Here is a 13,572-nt window from a genome sequence, read left to right on the forward strand (position 1 = left end):
GAGCTTATACTTCATCGTTTACGTTTACTTGAAGCAAATTAGGTACACGCCTCTAACCGGGAATAATTAACGAGCTTCGTGCAATGTGCGACGTACAAATATCGCAAGTGAGAAAAAGGGTGGAGGCAGCTGGAGTAGGGCAATGTCCTTTCCATCTCCGTCGGTCGATTTGTTAAGCGTACACACCTGCCGGCCATCGTTCTGGGACAATAAAGCTCTATCTCGATCTCACGAAAGGTCCTCTTACCGTCTTGCCAGCAGCCAGACTCACGGGGGCGATATATCGCTCGAAATGATCGTGTATAGCGTTTCACTGCGAAGGTAGCTCGGCCATTGTCCTTGGGCGTTTAAGTTGATATCCCTGGCTCTACCGCGTACAGTCGATAGAACTAGTTCGTCGGTCTCCTCGGACAGATCGTCTCTCGGTTAACTATCATAATACGTTTTCCCTGTTAAAGCACGGTTCTTCCGGCCTTCTTCTGACACAAATGCGTCGATCTTAATTAACTCTTAACGCTCGTGCGTGGAACACGAATCGGTAGAATCCCTGATTCAACAATACTTTGCGAATTTAGCAAAACAATATTACTCGCTCTTCTTTCGACTTAATTACTCGACTTTAATAATAAGTATATATAATTAATACGAATAATTTTTCTCTATTATAAAAACAGATTCTATCAAGCGTATAGATAAATAAATGGCTGAAATGATTAACATCGGAAATGTCCACGACAAATTATCAAGAAATGGAAATTTTTTTCATCAGCGATGAGTTGACTTGATATGAAATTGGCATTTTGACTGTAATACCCGCGAATAGACTAATTTCGTCGACTGTACGTAGGAGAAAGTGATGCTATTGTACGCGAGGTATACTCCAAGGCGAAGAGAGCAAGTCCTTGTTGCCCGGAGTGGTATATTAGATTAGTTGGAGATCGTGTCCGGCCCGGTATATATTACTCCCGAGCCTCGTGATGAACTAAGGACGTCAGGCACTACCGTGATTAGTTTCCCGGCTAGTTGTCGTCTCTGCGGGACGTCTTCGTCTTGTGTTAGTTCTGCCCGCGCGTCTTGGGTTACCGCTACGGTAGGTTATCCCTACCGTCCATTTCTACCCGCGTCCCCCAGAGTTGCTACCGCGCGAATCGTCCGCGATAGAACCCGGGTACCTCGGGTGACAGCGCGCCTTCTCTTCCTGGATCGCGGTAATTTAAAACGCACGAGAAGGAGATACCGACGAGCCGCGATGCCTCGAGAACACGAATAAGAATATCACAAGAGGGTCGACATTGGCATACCACTTAACCCTTTCAAGGGATATCGTCGTGAGGATATGATCAACAGTGCAATACAGATACAAAGTGTATGTAGTAATTTTTTTGTATCAGATATTATAAATTAAATCGAAGAGATGTGAGAGATATACCTCCCTTGTACAAAGAAGAGATAAAATATCTCAAGTTAAAGCGAGATTCTATCCCTTTAACGTCTTGTGAAATATATTGTACATATGTTGCATAAAATGTCGTTATTTGCATTTGTCGCGCGATTGAGATATCGGATCGTCGAACGCGTATCGCCAGAGAAAAAAAAAGACAGCGTGTCCTTCGACATCTCTCGTCCTTGGTTCGCATCGTTCGGATTTCCATTGCTAACGGTCGACCGTTAGCGGACCTTGAGGAGATCCTGAGGGGGAAGCTCAGCGTAATTTACTTGTCCAGCGCCAGCGGCGTCGATCTCGTTAACTGGCTGATCGGGGGATTAAGGGGGAGAAAGAAGAAGACGCAAGGAACGCCGCGCCAAATGTCTCGACGGGCACGATCGATCGATGAATGATGCGAATTCTGGACGCGATGTTGCTGCACACGCCGATTACGCAAGACGCGCGTTTCGGCAACATCTTCAACGGGGTGTAGCTATGCAAATCGCTCGCACGTATGTCGGCCGAATCCCCCTCGTCACACGAATACGAATTCACATTGGCAAAGAAATTTCTTTTCACATTTATAAAAGATTTTACATTTTACATTCGAGATAATTTTACATTTAAAAGAAATTTGTGTTCCTTACGTTTAAATGGGAGAAGAATGTTAATATAAGTAGAGTTTATGCGACGACACATATAAATACATGTGGGTAGAATATAAAAAAAATATTTATTTAAAAAAAAATAATAAATAACCTCTAAAAACTTACAAAATTAATGAGACTCTGTGAAATTTCCTACCAATGTTCTTTCCTTAAAAAAAAATTTTACCCACGCTCATGCATCAATATGATAAAAACTACTGGTCCTCGGTCATTTCCTTTATCGAATGTCCGAAAGATCGCTAATGTGCACGATCCAGATAACTGTCTCCTCTTTCGCGCATCAGCGATGGCCGTTTAACGCTCGTTAAGCAGAAACCGGAATGTTATTTTACTCCTCATGGTTTGCCATAATGTCATGATACGATGATGATAACGCATTATGAAAATGAATCAAGTTGGAGCTGAACAATTTTTTATACAAAAAACATGAACCCGATAATTGAAGCACCTTTCACGTGAGAAGCATCAAGAAAATCTACATATATAACGGCCCTTACTCTAAAAATTTTTTTCATAATTATATAAATCTTTCAATTTTATGTATTTTTTTATTTATTTATTAGTATTTATCCATACATGCAATATTTATACATATATTTAAAAAATTGTTTATATAAATATATTATATAAATAAATATTATATATATTACGCGTATATATATTATATATTATTAAATAACGTATGAATCGTGTATTTTATAATAATTTGCAATATTCAAAAATAGAAAACTTATGCTAAGGTCGCTGTAAACAACTCTGTTTAGATCAGGCAAATAACAATCTTCAGCGTCTTAAGTAAACTTTCACATAACATTGAAACATAAATGTCAACTTCATTTTATTTCACGCATGTAAATACTTCCCACGCGATTAAAATGTCATGCGTGCGTATCTAGATGTGTTGCTTCTATGGTGACTGCGTCTCTAAAATTGTACGGAACAATTAAATTTCCAAGAGAAAAAAACAAGTATCTTCAGCCTCGTTACATCAACGTGCAAAAAAGTAATAAAATTCTGAAGTCTAGAATATATATAATCGAGCACGAATAAATCCTTTTAATGGTAATGGTATCGAAAACAGAGAGATTCGATGCTATCGCTTACCATTTGGAACTTTAATTGGTGCATCAGCAGTTTGCGATTTAAGGTGCACGATCGCCACTCGTTCGTGTCTCGTATACAATATGGCTACTCCGTTAGGTTCGTCACTCGACGCAGTCTCTCTCGTGTCTTCGTTCACCATCGGATGTCACCGTGATCCAGCTAATTGGACGCGATGAATGCGCACCGCGCAAGAAAGAGAGTCGCCTGCGAACAACCGGCGTTAAGTTATCGTGCACTGGTTATTATTTATTTCTAATTAAAATAATCTTTTTCGTTCTAAAATGTGAATTTCTTACTTAAATAATACGCTTGGATTTATTTTAACGAATTATCAAGCGAACATGAGAAGTTGAAAAGCATTTTACTTTTTTCAAAGTTTAAAGCGAACGATTATTTCTCTGGGAACATTGTTTACAGGATTCACTTTCTTTTTCTTTTCTCAAACGAGCCGAGCATAATCATCGAGCGTAGTGAATCTTCGTAAATACGAAGTTACGGGGAAAGAGAAGCAGAGGAGCTTCCTCTCTTTTCGCGGCTAACAGGATCGAAAGCTACCGCCTTCCGCGGTCTTCGCGGACGCGAAGTCAACGGTCGTTAAATTTAATGGGCCTGCTTGTTAATTCCGTATGTAGCTCGCGTACGCAATTACAAATTACGCGAACGATTGCGTCCCGGCGTATAACGGGGCCCGTCGTGTACATTTTCATAATGCGTTACCGAAGAGATGGGGGAATTATAAGTGCGGCGGGGCACGAAACTCGAGCGGGACGCTCATCAAAATTTCGCGATGCGCCGTACTCGAGGCACGCTTTAACGATGACTCGCTGTCGAATTAATGCGTGAAATTGGCGCGAATAAGGTAAAGGCACCGTCACTTGCGGCTATTCCGGTGCACAAAACATCTTGCTCGTCTCACTCAGCGAAGGAAAGACGAACATGTGACTAATAATGATATGTAAACGTGATCTTCGTACATTTGCATTAAAATTTTTGCCGTTCAATCAACGCGTCGCGGAGACCTAACGCATCGTCCATCAATTGACGTCGGCTGACCTACATACGGGAATCCATGCCGTAGTGTCCCCGGGCACTATCGTCGTGCTTATCGAGGACGCGCGGAATGGCATCTACTTAAATGATATCCGACATCAGGATAATCGCGTCTTAAGTAAACGCAGCATCAGAAATGAAAGAGAGAGAAAGGTAAAAAAAAAAGAGAAAGAATTTACAGCCACTTTAGCGTTATAAAAGTTTCTGTCGGCCGAGCATACACCGTCGCGCGGATCGTTTTATATAAACAATAATTATTTATTGCTCAATTCTTTCTTGCAGAAGGAAGAACGAAAATGGATTGGGATTTGGGCGTAGGCGACTTTAACGCACGGTCGTAATTAATAATCGCATGGAAATTCGCGGCGGACGCACTTGTCATGCACGTGATAGCATTTACGCGTTAACGTGCGTGCTACGAGAAAGAGAGAGAGAGGGGGAGAGAGAGAGAGAGAGAGAGAGAGAGAGAGAGAGGTGGAGCGTTGCCTTTCAATTATAAATCGGCGGGCGCGTAACGGGCCGCGACGCTTACAAAAGGCGAGTCAATAAATCTGTCAATATTAATTCACGCCTAATTGATTCCATTAGCGTCGATTTTCTAGCCAAGGCCGTCCGGGACCTGTAATACACCGGTATTTCCCCGCTGTTCCCCGAACGCGCACCAAATGCATCGACTACGCCAGCGATTTGTCCGCCGAGGAATTTATTCTGAGATCGATCGAATCGAAAGTTCTCTGTAAGAGAAGAGATCAGAGACTTCCTGTTACAGTCTACCATCGAGGATTTGTCGAATCGCCGGACATCATGTTACCACTGCGAGTAATGGCCCGCGTTGTTCGATATAGATAATTAATTTTATCGGAAAATGCTTCGAAACAATCGAGTTTGCGCGAAAATATGAAAATTTCAAAAATTACGCCATCTTTTACAAGAAATAAACGATAGTCTTTGTGAGAAAAGTATCGTCGTTCATTCGCTATTTTTATACAATTTATCATACGTATCGTGATGCATCGCGCCTGATTCTCATATCGTCTTCATTTCGATGGCTTCATCGAATTCTGAGTATCGATTATATCCTCCGTGAAAAGACGGAGTCGTCAATATTCGCCTACGCTACAATACAAGATACTCAAGGTCATAGGTCATCGCTGTTACCGCCTGTTGGCTGTCACGATGTGTCCAGGCCGGCACGATTTCGTCATCCCTCGCCGAACAATTTCACAAATCAGCGCGCGCCCGACGAATCTTTTTTTTGTTTTTTTTTTTTTCTTTGTGTTTCGTTTCTGCTGAGTCGTGACGAGTCTCGGATCTCGAATTTAGCCGATTCGTTCTTGCGACACTACATGGTATTGCACGTGTGCGGATCGAAACTAGTAAAAATAAATAACTGTCTCGCAGATATTTCACATCGCGTTCTTGTGCAACAACGATCACCGTTTAACGGCCCAAACCGATCATTTCGCTTCTGTTTTCGCCAATCAATTCGTAACAAATATTATTACGCAAAATAATACATATACAATTGATACAAGTACGAAAAATATTTTTTAAATATAACCGAGTTTCGCAAATTGAGTTTCAACGTTTGAGGAAATTAATGATGAGTATATTCAAGAAGCAGATATAAAAAAAAAACTTGTATAAAAAAGTCGGAAATTAAATAAAGATACACGTAAAGAGACATTCAAAGATATTTGTACATGCAGAAATCGATAAAGTCGTATACGTACGAGGACAAAGAGCGGAGACTCGGTAAGGATACGATGGCCCCTACCAGAGAGCAAGAGCAAAGGTCGAAAATTACACGAGAGAGAACTGCGTGACGATCGTTCCGGCTGCTGCGCGCAAACCCCCCCCCCCCTCTCCCTCGCGTCTCTCTTCTGTCTCCCCTCGGTCTTCGTCCTCGGTCCCGCCGCACCGCGTCCCTCGTTACCAGCGAGAGCGACTAGCCGTAATCAATTTCGCGCATTGATTAATACGAAGTAAATGAATACCTGGGAATATCGTTGCGCGAGCGGTCGAGATGATTTATCCGACGCGGGTCGGGGGGCGCCCGGCCACGCGTAATTATCATACGACAGCCGATTAAAATCGAACGCGGCCGCGCTCGCGTTCAACATCAATTTCAGCTAATTACATGCATTTTCATGTCCATGGACCGTGCGTGTTCACGGATCGGCCGTGCGCGACGAAAAAATCGGCCGCTACGTGCCACGGACTCGAGATCTCCGGGGCCTTACCCGAAGTACCTTACCCGGGATAAGCGATCGCGTCAGCGATCGAGGACGATGAACCCCCCACCGACGGACGGCGAGAAACTCTACCGGAAGATCCGTACCCTTCGGACGTTATGCCGGCCCGGGGGCCGATTATCCTCGGTTAACGTTGGTAACGTGTCGGATAAGTGAGTGATTCTACCTAGGATGCGGTATGATCGGATAATGGACCCGACATAACCGCCGCGTAAATGTAAAAAGCGATTACATGCGGTCGCGCGCGAGATTGTTGCAGTCGAGTTACATCGCAGAGTTGGGAACGGGAATCGCCCATTGCCGCGGAGATTTGATCAATTGACAGGAACGAGTTCCCCGTGATTTTTTTGTCTCCACGCCTTGTTTCCCCTATGTTGTTTCTCACGTTTCTCTCTATCGTTTTCGCTCATCTTTTATTTTGAAAACTGGTATAAATTAGCTCCTGAATATTTCGTTAAAACAATATACGTTACATCGATGAATACATCATACATTTTGTATTTTCCGCAGATTTCATTTAAATTCATATACATTTAGAATTGATGCTTTTATAGTAAACAGAGCACATGCACGCACACTCGCAAGGACATACATTGATTTTTACATTTCACGGATACAATATTATTATTTCTCTCGTAATATATTCGCGGTCTTATCTTCCTTTGCGGCTTATGAAACCTTCCGCGCAACCCTCGCTTCTTTCTGATCCATGCAAGGCTGCAAGATCTTGCCTCGAAGTACATTTTCACTGATTAGCGCGGTGGATTACACGTGCTCCATTTTCCTTATTTCTGATTGGATCGCTCGACGTTTCATTCGTTGTACACTTGTATCTTTGCCTTACAAATTTCCTTATTCTTATCGTTCGTCTCAATCGAATTATTCGATTCTTGAGTATCGTAAGCTCGATCAGATGTTTCGATCAACTTCTTCTCATCGACGTGGGTTTCGCGCCTTTTGGTTATCTAAAAAGATTCATCTCTTGTTCAATTGTCTCAATACTTTTTTTTTCGAAATTCTTTGTAAATTTGTGAAACTTTTTGAGACTATCGATGGCGAATGTTAACAATTATTTTAAATAACTTGAGTAAATTATAAATAAAACATCTTCTATTTAGTTTATAATTAATTTAAAGTACAAAGAAAATTAGAATAAAATTTAGATTAAAAAAATTAACATTAGTATATTAGTATTAATATGTTAGTATAGAATACGTTAATTAAATGAGATAATGTTAACATGATAATGACATGACATGACATTTAAAGCAAAAAATAAAAGCACTTATACAATACTTTATATAAGATCCAAGCTATCAATTAAACCCAAGCTAATCGTGTTAAGAATTCCATCGATTCTACCCGTTATTGAGATCCAATAATAATCTATTGTAATTTCAATTAATCGATTCGCGTATAGATAACGGGGTGTCTCGCTATTGCTGCGCGTGAACGTGGCCCGAGATACTACTGTGTCTCTTCATAAACGTTTAAGAGGATAATAGCAGATCGTCGATTTACAACACAACGACACGCTGCGCTGCCGGGCCGACGCGTGTAAACAAAAAAAAAAAAAAAAAAAAAAAAAGCCGAGATTAAAACATCGAGAGGACCTTCCACGGCGTAGCCACGTCAATTAATATCTCGCAGGCCCATTATTAACGTCCGTGGAAAGCGACGGCGATACCGTGGAACGCCGGCTTCCCCGGCGACTTAAGGCGCTTCAGGAAACCGAAATAAATTACGGCGCGGAGAGAGGTGCATATTTAATTCGAGCAATTAATGCCGTCTTGTAAAACACGCCGTTGGGGGGTGGCTGTTGCTGTAGACCTCCCTCTTTCCTGGCAGTAATGAGCCCGATAAATCAACTGGCTCTGCACTCGAAACTTCGCGGATAACTTTGGGCTCCTGCAGTTTCTTGCCGGGACTTTCCGGGAGCGTATCTCGCGCGGGCTCGTCTAATTGATAAATGCGGACGAAAGGCGGCGCGATATAGGCAGGACCCGTAAGAAATATTTTCTTACTGCCGTATACTTGAATTTTTCGTGCCAAAGTTGAAGTCTTATACTGCGAGCTAAATACATTTACCAATAATAGATTAATTATTTTATCAAGATTGTATCGTAATTTTTTTTCTATCGTTGCGTCTTACTTTTAAATTGAAAATGATCGAAATAATAATATTATAAGCTCGCGAAATTTTTAATATTTGAATAAAATTACAGACGGGAAAACATTGTAGATAATTTATAACTCGGCTGATTTGCCAAAGTTGTACTTATCTGGAGGAGACCCTCGCGCCTGAAAAGTCAATGATATACGGCGACGCGCGCTTAAACGCAATTACGAGGCGTGAAACATCTTCTGCCTCTATCCACAAATCATTTAATCACCTCGGTTGAAAGACGCTTTCGCGCAAATTTCGCCGTAATCCTTCGTCGTTCCCCCGGATTTATGGCGATTAATTAGGCATAAAAATCTTGGTCGTTTAAAAAAAAAAAATGCCACAGATTGCCCCACTTAATCCCCGGCTAACCGCCTTCTGCGATGGGGATGGCACCTCCTGACGTCCCGCTGGAAATTCATTAAAGCGATATCGCGTTTGTTCCCGGCGCACCCCCTTACATCGTAATGATGCGATATAACAAATCTGCTAAGTAAATTGCGTCGCGGTCTCGCGAAATTAATTTTTCTATCTCTGAAGCGAGTACTTAATTATTAATTGACATCTAATTATTACACTAAATCGATAAACATTAAAGTGCATCCTTGCTAAAGCTACAATTAAACACATTTGGTTTACATAGATGAAAATATATATGCGTTGCATCATGTTTCTTGTATTCAAAGGCTTAAGGATCGGAAGAGCACAGAAACGGATTAACTCTTTGTACAGCTAGTTTATCCAAGCGTGAATGTAGTCTCGTAAGTATACGACCTCGTAATACGGCTTATTAAAATTACAAACGACCGGGTGAAATGGCCCGGGTCCAGACCGCATCTCGTCGAGGGACAGACCGCGACATAGCCGAGACAGCTCGTGACCAGAACGGATGGAGGGATGATAGAGAGAGAGAGAGAGAGAGAGAGAGAGAGAGAGGAATAAGTTCCACGAGTCTATTCCACGAGGCTGCTTTATGCCAGCATCCGGAGACTCAACCGCTAGGGATTACTCTTCGAGGTCTGCACGGACTCGCGGTGACCGCGAGCAGACGAGCTCTCTCGCCACGCCATTCTGTCCTGGATTAATGTTATTGCTTTGCTTAGTCTTCTAGAACCGCCTTCTTGTCCACCTTTCGTCAACGAAGCGGACGATTTATCGCGTGCCATATCGCGCTTAATCCTGAAAAATGTGAGAAAATTGCGACATATTTTTATTAGAATTTTATCTAAACAAATGTCACGTTTTTCACGCTAATTAAAAAATTTATCGCGCAGTTCAAAATATTTTACGCCTTTACACCATACATTAATAATATTCTTTCAATTCAATAATTAAACGTCTTCGGAAACGTTACCTTTCAAAAAGAATCAGATAGGCTGATTTTACATGAGTTTTCATTGTTATGCTCATTTTTTCTCGTCACGATCGTTAATCGTTGTGGTACGCTAGATCTGACGATTAACCCCGCTGGGAATAAAGCTCGAATTGACGTCGGAACGAAAATCGGCGCCGCGATATTCGCTGATGTAAACGCCACATTGGCAGCGATATTAATTATGATAATTGCTATCGGGTTGATAAATGAAGTCTATTCGGCGTCGTCGTCGCTATCCGGCATTTCGCGACAACAATCTCAGTCGCCGGTGTAATTAAAACTGGCTAATGAAGCTTCCAGGAGGATGTGCCGGTAGTCGCGCGAAAGTCCCGTATCTTGAATCGAAAAGAAAGCTCCCCTTCCTGGTCGCGTATTAATAAGTTCGCCGGATACTCGACGATATCGAGTCGATCCAATTCTTCGTTGACACCGTTCTGTCTCTGTCGATATTAATGATGTCGCGCGTCGTGCTTAATCATATAAATGCAAATGTCGCACTGTATAGTCTGACGAAACGCGAACCTTTGCGAATCGCTTCGCGTAAAGATTTAATCGAAATTCAATCGAAACACTCGAATCGTTGCGGACGCGAGATCTGTTCACGATCAATACTCGCACTTATGCTCGAACATGTGGTCGATACCCGTGATTGAAACCCGCAAATCGCAACTATACTTATTGTGGAGAATCCGATACAAACTGATCCAGCAATTTTAAACTACATTTCCGTTATACATTGCAATTGCTATGAGATTCGTTCGCAACCGCAAGAAAATGGCAGAATGCGCGGCGATGTCATTTCGAATCGAGTTTTAGCCCTGATATATTCGATTAATTATATATTTTATTACACGAATAGTAATTCTCTTTGCAATTTTATACATCTCCCTTTTTCTCCGTTGTATGAAAGCTTAATTTTATTCTAAAGGAATAAAAACATTTAGTAGAGATTTATATTTTTGCTATTACGATACAGTATGTGAAACTCGTGTTTTCTCTTATTCCTCCCTCTTTTTCGCGCGCATTTACATCTATAATTTATAATAGTCACAAAGCCATCCGATGCGACCATTTTACACGATCCACATTCTATCGCGTCGGATGAGAGTGCAAGATGCCCCGAGACGAGAGCGGAGCGATAGAATTCAATTCGTGTCGTCACGATACATTCCGCCGACGAGCTTAGTATCGTCGAATGGAATGCCTAGGGTTCGTCCATCGAATGTATTCGTCAGTTTGACGAATGCGTCGAGTTCTTCTCCTTCTCTTTGATCTGCATGCCAAAAAAAAAAAATAAATAAATAAATAAAATAAAATGCACAGACTACATTCGTCGAAGGGTGCGAGAGAGATACCAGTGACAAGAGCCCTAATTACGCTAAACGATTTCCGAGGAGGGCAACGTGCTGTAGCTAACGATTGTAAATGCGGTGGACGACGAGAAAAGACGCGGGGCTCTTTCTCTTTCTTTCTTTCTAGCGAGGTAGCCGTCGCACCTTTCAAGAGGCCGTTCCACGTCCTTGCGTCGTGTGAATCGGGAGATTAGTCGATTCACGACAACCGCTGATTTACGGTCTCATACGGCCAGATGATGATACGCTAATGTCCATAGAAGTATTATATATTCCATGGCAATCGCCGTGTCTAGCAAACAAAAGATCGGGAAAACGTGACTTTTAAAAATCTTTTTTCGCTTCATTTTTTATGGCAAATAGAAAAATGTCATTTATCTACCTGTATCTTTCCTGTTGCGTATCTTTTCCGTGGATCGCTCATTAATAACAGCAAAACGATTGATCATCAAATATGATAAATTTTAAAGTATACAATTGAAACAAAAAGTTATTTTTCAGCAGATCTTTTTCTCTAACATTTATCGATCGCGTTTTCTGTATTTTGGAATGGCTATTAACTAACTGCATAGCTATATTTTGATCGACGCGTCTATCTAGCAGAACATCCGATATGATGGCCGATGTGCTTGCCCCGAGATCGAAAAGCGAGACACGACTAAGGGAGCGGTATCATCGAAATGGCGAGCGCAAACTCTTTGCCATGTGCAATAATTGCATAACGTCGTCGTGACGTAGAAACTGAGCGAAGTTTGGACGTGACGGAGCTCGTGTACAATATCGACGGGCTCCTCTCCGAGAGAGCGCTCCCTCTTTAACGATCTCTCACACGGATACGGCCTAATGATACTGGCATAGGCACGTCCCTTTCTCTCTCTTTCTCTCGCTCCGCGGTCCGATACGGCGTACGGAAGAAAAGCAACGTCGCGACTCTGCCTGCATCCCGGCCGGTTCGATGGACCAGAAATCGAGCTGCAAGTCACGACGAGCAGGGCGAGACGAGCTTCCGAGCTCTCGCGGCGCGGACTCGCACACAAACGTACGTTCCTCACCCGAATATACCCCCCTCCCCCCACCCCGCGGATCCTTTCCTCTTCATGAAAGCGTGTTTCACGTTTTCTTTCTTCTCGTCTATAGCGTTGTTGTGTGAGCGGCATCCCTTTCACGTCGCCCTCGCTCTCCTCGACGTTCTCCGTGAAGAAGCCGCCGTAGGAATCCACCTTATTGACAGGTTCACGGCTCCCGAAGATATTCCCTCGCCGCATTATCCGTGGCATGTCTTCTCTCCACGTTGGCCCTCCCGGGGGCCGGTTTGCTCCGAAGTTAACGTGTCGTCGGTGCTTGAAATAGATCGGACTAACAGCGCAAGCCGCTTAAGCCACATCGAGCTTGAACGTTGTACGCGATTAAGGAGCGACGATTTCGTGAAAAAATGTTTTCTAAAAATAAAAATATTATGCTCGCGTGTAATTCAAGATACGCGTTAACGATCAGTCGAAACGGTGACTCCGAAATTTTAGCTCGCATAAATCTCGAACTGTGTTGGAGAAAATAATTTATTCTGCAAGAATCTTCTCCTACATTATGTCCCCTTCGCGATACTCAACATCTCACGATACAACTTTGCCGGACTTAGGGACGACGGAAAAGAGGGAAAAAAAGGAGAATGCGCGTCCGTGTGTACGAATGGCAGCACCATTAACACCTCCCGGACAAATCACTCGATTTTCTCGGACGATTTTCCCGCAGCACGTCCGACAAATAAGGAAACACGATGTATCACCCGTGGGACGACGACAAGGGGGCGAACCGGGCGGACGGGGGTGAACGGTCAGAGGTGGTTTACTGCTCTCCGGTAATGACGAAACAGATGGCCTCCTCTGCCTCCTCGTCTCCGACGTAAAGGAGGCTCTCGACCGAAGGAAGAGACACGAGCATCCCGTAGGAAAGAGGGGACCGGATCTCTCAAGACCGAGGATCCTTGATGAAGTGCCGCCATTATCGGTGCAGGACAAAACCCACTTTCGCGCCGGCGGACGTACCCCGAGCGACTTTATTACCCGCGAACACACGCTTCCTGAAGTCCCACTGTGGGACTCGTTCGTGTACGAGATGCCAGGACCTTAACGAGCTTACCGGCTAGCGGGCCTTTTACTGCGCGCGACGGCTTAACTGCCG

General features: G+C 43.1%; 1 long non-coding RNA gene across 1 annotated transcript in view; it reads right to left on the minus strand.

Annotated features, from left to right (window-relative positions):
* Positions 1-2,994: 2,994 nt before the first annotated feature.
* The window catches only part of LOC138942439 (uncharacterized), a 78,351-nt gene continuing 67,773 nt past the window's right edge, over positions 2,995-13,572 (minus strand). Inside the window, exons 3-4 of the long non-coding RNA XR_011448319.1 lie at positions 3,199-3,402; positions 2,995-3,018 (exon numbers count right to left, since the gene is read on the minus strand). This is a non-coding gene — a long non-coding RNA (uncharacterized lncRNA). The remainder of the gene's footprint in view (positions 3,019-3,198; positions 3,403-13,572) is intronic.

This window comes from Polyergus mexicanus, unplaced genomic scaffold (genome assembly GCF_030449975.1).
Source record: "Polyergus mexicanus isolate NDT 795.1 unplaced genomic scaffold, iyPolMexi1.0 SCAF_2, whole genome shotgun sequence".
NCBI lineage: Eukaryota > Metazoa > Arthropoda > Insecta > Hymenoptera > Formicidae > Polyergus > Polyergus mexicanus.